This window comes from Marmota flaviventris, chromosome 2 (assembly GCF_047511675.1).
Source record: "Marmota flaviventris isolate mMarFla1 chromosome 2, mMarFla1.hap1, whole genome shotgun sequence".
NCBI lineage: Eukaryota > Metazoa > Chordata > Mammalia > Rodentia > Sciuridae > Marmota > Marmota flaviventris.
Genome location: NC_092499.1, coordinates 93,371,418 through 93,382,131, shown reverse-complemented (window position 1 = coordinate 93,382,131; position 10,714 = coordinate 93,371,418). Strand labels below are relative to the sequence as shown.

General features: G+C 43.7%; 2 non-coding genes across 2 annotated transcripts; one reads left to right on the top strand and one right to left on the bottom strand.

The window, feature by feature from the left end:
- Window positions 1-1,557: 1,557 nt before the first annotated feature.
- On the bottom strand, window positions 1,558-1,629 carry Trnah-gug (transfer RNA histidin (anticodon GUG)). The gene has a single exon. It is a non-coding gene; the product is annotated as a tRNA-His (tRNA).
- Window positions 1,630-3,743: 2,114 nt separating this feature from the next.
- Trnah-gug (transfer RNA histidin (anticodon GUG)) lies at window positions 3,744-3,815 on the top strand. The gene has a single exon. It is a non-coding gene; the product is annotated as a tRNA-His (tRNA).
- The last annotated feature ends 6,899 nt before the right edge of the window (window positions 3,816-10,714 follow it).

Below are 10,714 nucleotides of genomic sequence, written 5' to 3'. Positions count from 1 at the left end.
TAATAGTTGGAAATGCAGGAGAGGACCCTTCCCTCCTGTATTCTTCCTACAACCAGGTCAACCTTCAACCCTTTCAGTTCAGCTTTCTCCAGCATTCTTGACCTCAGATGTGAATGGTTCGTGGGGTACCTCACATGGTGGACATTTATGGGGTTTGTTTTCTTGGTTGTTTTTACTCATAGAGAGTGAATACTCCTGACTTTCTCCCAAAGTTCTGGAATCAGCTCATAACCCATTGCACAGAAGTACCCACAGAGAGTAATGAGGGGCTGGGAGCAGGTCCATTAAGGAGAAAGCCAGATCTTTCTTTGCTTCCCCCATACCACCCCCATGCCTTATTCCAGCTCATAGAATAAAAAAGTTCAGTGTAGTTATTTGTTGAAGGATATAAGGAATAGAGTGGTCACATTCCCGTTGAATAGTTCTGTTTTGTTTTGGTTTAGTTTTTTGGTCAGTGATGTTGATTTTCTAAATATATAATTCTTATATCAGACATCTAAACCCTGGCAAATTCTCAGGCTCACCTTTCCTCATTCTGAGTGTTCAAGCTCAGAACACTCTTGTTGTCTGAGCTGTCCTGTTGTGATTTTAAACTTACCAAATCTAGGGAATTGGGAGCTAGGAGACCCAGGGAAATGACAGCCTGCTGCAGTCCTGGCTTTTTGCATCTTTCAGTAAATCTGTGCTGATGGATTATGGGTAAAAGGGGTGCACTATCATTACAATGTCCATTTCTCCCAGGAATGCTCCCTGACTGCTTTGCTGCCACCAACAACACCCACCCCTCTGGGAAGAGCTGGAAAGGCTTATTCCTCACTCAGGCCTCTCTCATTTCCCTCCTTGACAACAACCCAGCTGCCACTAACAGCCTGAAAGCCAAATCCAAAACTCACTTCTGTTTTACCTAATGCCAAATGACAGACCTGAATTTGTTGAGTTGGATTTTTTAAGTACACATAAAGTAAACCAACAAATACAATTTGCTTTAAACCTGAGGTAGAGTGGGGATGGTGGGTTCAAGAGAAAACACTCTGTCACCTATGAGTCTATGGAGATGAGGTTAACAGATCTCTCATTAGCACCCCTCTCAGTGACTATAAGAACCAGCTCTCCAGCAGGTCATATTTTTCCTTGTCACAGGATCTGAACGAAAAATGGTTGTCAAATTTATTCTAATCCTTAATGCTTGCACGTTGTTCCTATAGTCTATATCCCCAAAGTGTTGACGTTTTAGCAAGTGTGAAGTTTTTTTGAAGGACCCAATATATGACTCCACCATTGCCAGGGACCAAATGAGGAAGAAAAAAAAAAGGTACCACACGGAACCATCCAAAACAAGGCAATCACATACTAGGAAAGATGAAGGTGGCTAGTTTATAGCAGATGAAGAATTTAAAAGAAAGAAACGTCCCAGGAGAGCCATACAACTTTCTGTATACACACGATAGTCCGTTATATAATACCAGCCCGGGCCTCATTCGTGGCAGAATATGATTTAAACACAGAGAACTTGGTAAATCCAAAAAGACGCCCCTTGCCGTGCCATTGTTCCCACAATGCCGTGACTCGGATTCGAACCGAGGTTGCTGCGGCCACAACGCAGAGTACTAACCACTATACGATCACGGCGAGCTACCAGGACGCCACACTGCACGGTGGCTGAGTGTAGCTCTTCTTGTCTAGAAGGCCGCTGTCCTGGCTTTCGTAAGCTTCCTGTTTTAAACTTTCTCTCCCAACCACCCGACCTTCACACTGACCCCGAAGAGAGGTACGAGCACCATGAACTTCCCACCCGGAAGTCTGCTTGACTGTCTGTACCGACAGCAAATGACAGGACATGAAAAAGCTTTGCAAACTAAAGGATTTTTATGACGCCACGTCTCTGTTAATGTGAAACCCCAGGTCACCCGAACAGGGGCCCTGGGTCCCTCTCACGCTCACCGTACCCCGACTGTCACGCTTTCTGAAGGAACTCTTAAATTTTACGAATAGGAATTATGATCCACCCTCACAACTTCCTTGGAAATGGGAGAAAGGGACCCCAAGCGCAGCCCACACGGTGGCGTGGTCGGGGTACCTGGCCTTTGGCCCAACAGAGAGCAGAGGAAACTAGCGCGTTTGCGTGCAGTCACGAAGGGGAGAGGCGGGAACAAGCAATGACAAATTCCTGACGTGCAAAAAGGTGGAGCTTTCAACAGAGAAGTGTTAGGAAAAAGAAGCTCTTCTTTGGGTCCTCGGTAGCTTTCCGTGATGGTATAGTGGTTAGTACTCTGCGTTGTGGCTGCGACAACCTCGGTTCGAATCCGAGTCATGGTATTGTGGGGGACAATGGCTCGGCAGCAGGGTTTTGTCTCATCGCCCTCTTCCATTTTAATCCTGAGTTCTGGAAAAAATGTATTCCAATTCCCTTGTGACAGTTGAGAACGACGTTTACACCAGCTCTGGCTAAATTGGTCTGCTGCAGGGCATAGGCTTTCGATTATTACGCGCTTACGCTCAATTTTGGAGGCAGCCCAGAGAACTCGCCAGGCTACAAAGTGTAATAGGCATCTGTGCAAATTTCCCTAATACAGGAATGAGCTCCACGGGATTGGAAGAAAAGGCTCCTCAAGGGAAGTAACCTTTGAGGCAGCTCTTAAAAGTAGAATGGAAATTCGTCAAGCAGCCAGGATAATTTAATGTGCAAAGGCTAGAACGAAGTCTTGAAAAGGCACTATCATAATTCCTCTCATAAGTGTTCTCCCTATGTCTTCTTTATGAAGTCCCCACCCCCACAATGCCCCCAGGCCCTGGTCTGACTGTAGACGCTTCTCAAGCACCTGTTGAGTGAATGAGTGCAAATAATTAAAGAGTGGGAAACGACACCGAGGGCCAAGTGATGAGCTGGAAAAGCAGATGAATTTACTGCAGTCTCGAGGGTGAGGGTGGTGAAAGGATTCAATCCGTGTTCAGCAAGATCCTCCTGCTGGGACGAATGACACTTGAGATGCGGGTGGTCACTATGAATTCACTTGTCAGGAAATCACTAGCACATTCCATTTAGCAAACAGCCACTGCTCACTGTATAGCGACTCAGTTTAGGCTCCGTTAGGGCGCAAGCACTGATGGACAAGAATAAAAACCAGACTAGATCCCTGCTGCCACCTAGGAACACAGCGTAGGGTGGGTGCCCCGCGCGCCGGAAGCCTTGAGGAGGGAGGAGTCAGAGCCCAGGGATTGTAGGAGCGGCTGGGCTCGGGAGAACTGAGAGGGTGAGGTGGGTTCGTTGAGTTCAGCCTACGCAGCCAACACAGTTCTGGGGGCGTCCACACCCTCCACAAAGGCTGTGTCAGATCACTGCTGCGGGAATCAAGCAGCGAGGAGCACCCAGGAAGAATGGCCCCCTACAGGCAGGCGAATCCCGATAGAGTTTCCAAGTCACAGGAGACTGACCTCTCACAAGGACGGTCTGAGCTCTGGTCAGCCCAGTCCCTGGATGCACAGGCGGTCTCCTTCCATTCCCCACCCCACTCACAAGTAGCCCACCACCAGAAGCTCATCATCATATTTTCCAGCCAAAGAACCAAAATCTCACACAGAACCTGAGCAACTGGAGACACAGCGGTGCGCCTGCGCATTCTGATACAGCGTCAGGCTGGAGCCCCGCCCCATAGGTGGGTCTCTTAGTGACGCACGGACTGGGAAGGCCTATGACTGCTGAAGAGGACAATCAGACAGCCCGTCTTACAGGTCCCCGGTAGCTCGCCGTGATCGTATAGTGGTTAGTACTCTGCGTTGTGGCCGCAGCAACCTCGGTTCGAATCCGAGTCACGGCATTGTGGGAACAATGGCACGGCAAGGGGCTCGCTTTGTTTTGCTTGTATAAAGACATTTTATACACCGTAAATCACTTCCTTGAAAAGAAACTGCTGTATTTCTGCCTTTGAAACTCGAGCTACTTTGTAGACCTCCAGTTTTCCGAGTACGGCTTTAAAATCACGCTCCGGAAAATTCGTGTCCGAATTATTCGATACTGACAAAACAGCACCCCTATGACCTTGTGATCCCTGCCCCCCTTCAAGCATTTTTAAAACTTGGTTCATTCATTTTTGAATAGAATACATATATATACAAGCCTAGTGAGAAGTAAAGCTCCTCATACTTGTGGTCACCCACCAATTATTGCCAGTTTTCAGTATCTTTCCATGACAGTCCTTGTGTAAATAATTATGTATTTATGTTTGTGTAAATACTTTCCTCTTTGTTTATTGCAAAGGAATCTCCTTCCATCTTGGGTCTTGTCTTTTTCCTTCCCAGGCCTGGACTCAGGCAAAATGGAAGAAGGGGATTCTTTGCTGTATCCATAAGAACCTTTGGATGGAAACCTGGGCCCTGATGACAAGAAGCACTATTTTGATTTCAGGTTGGAAGGACAAAGAAGAAGCCTGAGTTTGGAGTATGGAAGAGAATATTGACTTGACAGTCCATCTGAAGACCCTCCACTCCCAAGACCCAACTTGAGTCACAAACTACTATAATTATAAAATTTAGCCTAGCCTAGTGGTAGAACACTTGCCTGACATGCACCAAACCCTGAATTCAGTACCCAGCACTGGAGGAAGGGTGCGGGGGAGCAAATAAAATAGAGTTAGGATATTCTTTCAAGTAAACTGAAGACAGAACTGAATAAGTCTTGCACATGTTTGTGTTCCAAGCACACAGTCTCCCCACAAATATTTGGACAGAGTTTTTTAAATGAAGTATATAAAGTGACCAGGTTTGCTTTTTATTGGGGGGCGGGGGGTTGTACCAGCGGAGCTCTATGACTGAGCTACATTTTTTTTTTTTTTCATTTTTGAGACAGCGTCTCACTAAGCAGCCTAACCTGCCTTCAAACTTGGAATCCTCCTACCTCAGCCTCCCCAGTCGCTGGGATTACAGGCATGTGCCACTATGCCCAACCAGGTTTGCTTTATGATTTCATATTAAGTTGTGTTCTTTCAATACAGAACCATGTTATTTTCATATCATATAGGAATAGTCTGTGATTCCACTAAGAAAAATGTGCTCTCCCATATTTCAAGTGAAATTTAGCCCTCTAGGTGTTTTCCTTCCTTCATTCCTTCTTTCCTCCCTTTTGTTTTGCTTCTGATTTTCTTTTTCAATCCTTAACAGAAACATTTCTGGAAAAATATTTTACTTTCCTCTTAATATTACAGTCAGGAAAAAAAGTGAAAGTTGGTGACAAAATCAACTCACCTGGAGCTTCAATGAAATCGTAAGGCCTTGGATGGTCTTTGGAGATATGGCCTCATCTGAAGGCACCCAGGCTACTCATCTTCTGCCAGTTGTGCTTGATGGGAATATGAGTTCAATGCATCAGATCTTCTGATGTTTCAGGAGAAAACAGCAATCTTGAGTGTTATGTGTGAGCTCTCAAATTTTTAAATATTGGCAACTTATTCAATTAATTTTTTAAACATTAGGTTGAATGAAACTATGTAGGCCAAACAAAATCTGGCACAAATGAAGTTCCAGCTCCACATCCAGACTCTCAAAGAACAGAGTACATAGGTCAGAGTGAAGTGAATGTGGTTATCCTCTCAGGGAGATGAACAGAGTCAGACCCAGACAAGGCTGGAAGCAAAAGGACCAGACTTAGAAGAAGACAACTCTCAGAAGAAATAAGAGCTTAAATAAGGGCATCCAAAGTCAGGAAACAGGGAGTGAGGATGCTTCACTGGCTCAGTGCCCTGTGAGAAAAGCAAGGGCTCAAGACTGGGGGCCTCAAGAAGTATACAATGTCGGGAGATTAGAGAAGAAAATGAGAGGAGAGAAAATCAGGAGAATATCATTCTAAGGAAATCTTGGGTGAAGAAGGTTTCACAAAGAAGGGAGATCAGATTCCGGTGCTACAAAGATGTCAAGGAGAAAAAGAAATGAGAAAATTATTGGCTTGACTGAAGTCATGGCTGACTTGTTGTTGTTAATACTTTGTTTTGAGACAGGGTCTCACTAAGTTGCCCAGGCTGGCCTCAAACTTGTAATTCCCCCTACATCAGACTCCTGAGTAGCTGGAATTATGTATTTGCCACCATATCTGGCACCACTGCTAACTTCTAAAACCTTCTGTGAGAGTAACTAGGTGTATGTATCAAGAGTTAAAAAAAAAAATTACATTTTTTCCTCAATAATTCTACTTTTGAGAATCCCATAAAATGAATAAATCTTAAACTAGGAAGTGCTATCTGCATAAATATGATTATTACAGAGTTATTTAGAAAGAAGGAGATTGTAAATATCCTAAATGTTAAAAAAAATAGTAATAATTAGGTAACGTTGTATTAAACCAAAGCATATTCATTAGGGCAACATATTAAATAGCCATTTTAAAAGTATAAAGTCAAGTTTTAAATGCCTTTCCAACTACAATGAGTAAGATTCCCTTAAAGCAATATCTGATCCAGGTCTGAAACAGAGAAGGTATGAAGTGAGTCTAGAAAATCTTGTGTGAGAAAGAAAGTTTTACTTAAAGATTGATTATACCAAGTCAAAAGGACACAGGAACCTCTTGAAAAGGCTCCTATCGCCCAAATCTGTAACAATTTGAGGATTAGAAAGAATAATAAGCTAGGCACAGTAGTGCGTGCCTGTAATCCCAGGATTGGGGAGGCTGAGGCAGGAGGATAGCAAATTTGGGAACAGCCTCAGCAACTTAGTGAGGCCCTAATAATTAAGTGAAAGCAACTTAGTGAAAGGCCCTAATAATTTAAGTAAAGCATCCCTGGGTTCAATCCCCAGTACTACTACTACTAATAATACCGTGATGGCAATGGATATTGAATAAATTTTTTTTAAAAAAAAATTCAACTTATGGGGATAAGGGAAAGACAGTGGGCAGGGATGGTGATAAGAAAGATCTTCTTTATAGAAAAATGCCAGAATGCCAGCTAATAAGGGCAAAAGGAATGATAGACTAGAGTCACCATCTTGCAGTCCCCAGTGTAGTAACAAATATAAACAGATCATCAGGGAAGGCTTAAGATATTAGGTAAAATGTTGTTGGAAGCAAATAGCCAAAAAAGCCTCAGTACATCACCCCACAGCTCACTTGAAATAAAGTCAATTGGAGTGATTTGGTAGACTTCAGCTTAACCAAATTATCGAGTCTAGCATCACCAATAAAGGGACAAGTGGGCATTTCAGAACTATTAATGTGACACTCTGGGAAGTCTACAACATCTCCTATGTAGTGGTCTTTTCACAAATGTTTAATCTGAATTAAATCATGAACAAACATGAATGAACAAAATCACGTGGGACACTCTACATAACAATTAGCCTGGACACTTCAAAACAATAATGTCATGAAAAGCAAACCAGCAACAAAAGAAAGGGGGACTGCTTAGGGTTAAAATAGACTAAAGGAACTTCACAAATGAAGCAGGAAACTATAAAAGACACATGAGAAAAATGGGAAACTTTCATATAATCCTTATAATGAACAACACTTTTAAATAAATGTTAAACTTCCTAAACGTGATAGGGGTTTTGTGGTCCTATAGAATTCCTATTCTTAAGAAATATCTCACACATACACACACACACACAGAGAGAGAGAGAGAGAGAGAGAGAGAGAGAGAGAGAATCAGAAGAGAAGAAAAAAAGAATAAATATGGCAAATATCTAAATTCAATGAATCTTGGAAAAACATGTACAGGTTTCCACTGTGGGCTTTTGTTGTTGTTTTGGGACCAGGGATTAAACCCAGGGCACTATGAGTTTCATCCCCAGATCTTGTTCTCATTTTGAGACAGACTCTCACTGAGTTGCTGAGGCTGGCCTCAAATTTGTGATCATCATGCCTCAGCCTCCCAAGTCACTTGGATTACGTACTTTTTTAATATTTATTTTTTAGTTTTAGGTGGACACAATATCTTTATTTTACATTTATGTGGTGCTGAGGATCTAACCCAGTGTCTCCTGCATGCTAGGTGAGCATTCTACCACTGAGCCACAATCCCAGCCCTTCACTGTACTTTCTTTGAACTTTTCTTTATAGGTTTAAAATTCCCCACCAACCCCCAAATAAAATAATTCCCCCCAAAATGGAAGGAAATAAAGGCTATATAACATGGGGAAATCAAAATACAATGTTAGGGGGAAAAAAGAACATAAAGTTGTATGTATACCACAATTACAACTATATAAAGCTAAGAATAAGAGAAATTACCTTTGTTTATTTCAACTTTGTTAAGCCAGTACCATGTTACAGGCTCTGTACTAAATGGTAGGAATTACTCCTGCTTCCCAACAGAATCCAACTCTACAGTGAAACACAATGTAAGGGTTTGGAGGAGTGTTGCTGTCATGGCCTCCTCTCTGAATCCTTGGTTCCCATCAAAGTGCCTGCCCGCCTGAGGTGCTCAACATTACCAGCTTCCAGGAGCTCACACTCTTCAGGGGAGGAAGTTTCATTAGTAACTTAAAACAACAGTAAGTGTATAATGCACACAAGACATTGTAATTTTAAAATTATCATTTAAGCCCTATCATTAGGACTTTTTCCTTCCCTCTGAAATAATTTAACTTTGTTCCTGTTCTTCCCCACCAGGAATACTCTGCTTCCTTATAGTGCTGCTCCCCACCTTTATGCCTTCATTCAGCTCAAGGCTGGCACCCCTTTATTTCATCTGTCCAAATCCTTCACAGCTCAGGTCTACCTCCTGCAGGAAGTCTGCAGACTTGATGGATTCCATTCCTTTGAGCTGTCATCAGTCTGACTCTGTTCTGCTTTTTTTTTAATACCAGGGATTGAACCCAGGAACTCTTAACCACTGATCCACATCCCCAGCACCTTTCTTAATTTTATTTATTTATTTATTTTTAAATTACAAACAGGTCTTGCTAAATTGCTTAGGAGCTTGCTAAATTGCTGAGGCTGGCTTTGAACTTGCAATCCTCCTGCCTCAGCCTCCGGAGCTGCAAGTGCCACTGTACCCAACTCTGTACTACTACTTAAACATGTGGCCTCATGTGATATCTTTCGTTATAAATATTTTACAGTTTTATAAGCTAGTTCATATCCATCATCTCCCTTAATAACAATCACTATTTCCCTTTCCAGGAAAGAATGAGTGGGCTTGACCAAATATCTGTTTAGAGCCCACAACTGTTGACTCCTTATCAGTGATCTTTCTATTCCTTCACACTTGATGACTGTGGAGACTGTCACATATGGATGATACCAGAATAGTATTCTGGTATCATCTCTGTCCAGCTTTGTATCATTAGTTAATATTTTAAACTGCACATTTAAGAAACTTGTACATGTTACATTTTCTGTTGTACTTCATGGAACAAAGCACAATACCAGATTTTTCATTATCTTCTACAGTCCAGTACTCAAAGTGTACTTGCTCTGGAGCCAGCAACATTTGTGTTACTTGAGAGCCTGTCAGAACTACAAAGTCTGGGATTGCACCCAAGCTAGACCTACAGAATCAGAATCTTCAATTTAACAAGATCCCCATGAGACTTATGTTCATATTAAAGATTGAGAAGCATATATACACAACATGCCCTAGAATGTGACAAATATTTTGAGACTTGGAGCCCAAGGAAATCTAGAAAATTTGTAATTTTCCTATCACATCCTTCTCCCCCAGCTTTGAATTCCTTCCCTTTGGGACCTCACCTGGTTCTTTGCTCCCTCATAAGGCAGACATTAGCCTAAGAGTGGGGAGACACAGAGGCAATACTTAGCACAGGTTATGGTAAGGTGAGGCAAATATTTGTTGCCTTTAGGGCACAACACTTCTGGTGAGAAATTGGCTTTATTCCTAAGACAAAAATGCCTAGCACTTAAGTATCAGAGCCTCCAGAGGATAAGGGATTTGTGATAGACAACATTGGAACTGTTTCCAGACTTGATTTATTGACTTGTCTGTTTCCATTCTTTCACTAATCTGATTGACAGTGAAACCCAGAATGTGGCTTGAGGGATTTCTGCGAGCGCGCATGCTGCCTTCAGGGGCTGGGTGGGCCTTCTTGGGGCAGGTGCGCCGATAGGTTGGGGGTGTTTGTGCGAGGCTTGTTTGCTTGGGAGAAGGGCATATGTGGAAACCACAGGAAAGAAGTGGGTGTTTCTAAGGAGTTGATTATGATGTGCGAAGTGTCTGCCTGAATTGGAAAACAACGTAGATTTGGGTAAATGTAATTCAAGCAATGGGATAGGAGGAGGTACATGGGGCTCCCGGGGTGGGGCAGTTATAGACACATCTTAGGAAACAGCTCCTTCTCTCGCCCTCCCTAGACTTTCCCTTCTAGAAGGTTGTTCTCCCTGCGAGGCTTTGAGCCAAGGAAGAAGCGGAACAGAAGGAGCCCGAGGGCCTGAGGGCTCCCCTTTCTGCGTCTTGCACAAGCTGGAAGCAGAGGAAGGGGCGCGGATAGATACGGGTGCGCGCCCCACAAGCACGCGTGGTGACAAGTGGAGGATTCGCTTTCAGTCCAAGAGTCGCAACCTCCGCCCTGCGGTCGCCCACTGCCCACTTCACTTCTCTAGCTTCCACACAGGCTGGGAGCTGGCGGCCACCTCCCCGCGACCTCCTCCCGCGCAGAGGGAGGTCGACTCCGTTAGACAGCGGAGCCCCGCCCCTCCCTTGTTATTGACGAGCTCCTCCCCCTCCTGCCGCCCGGCGCAGCTCCGCCCCCTCCCTGCCGCCCGCCCCCGCCC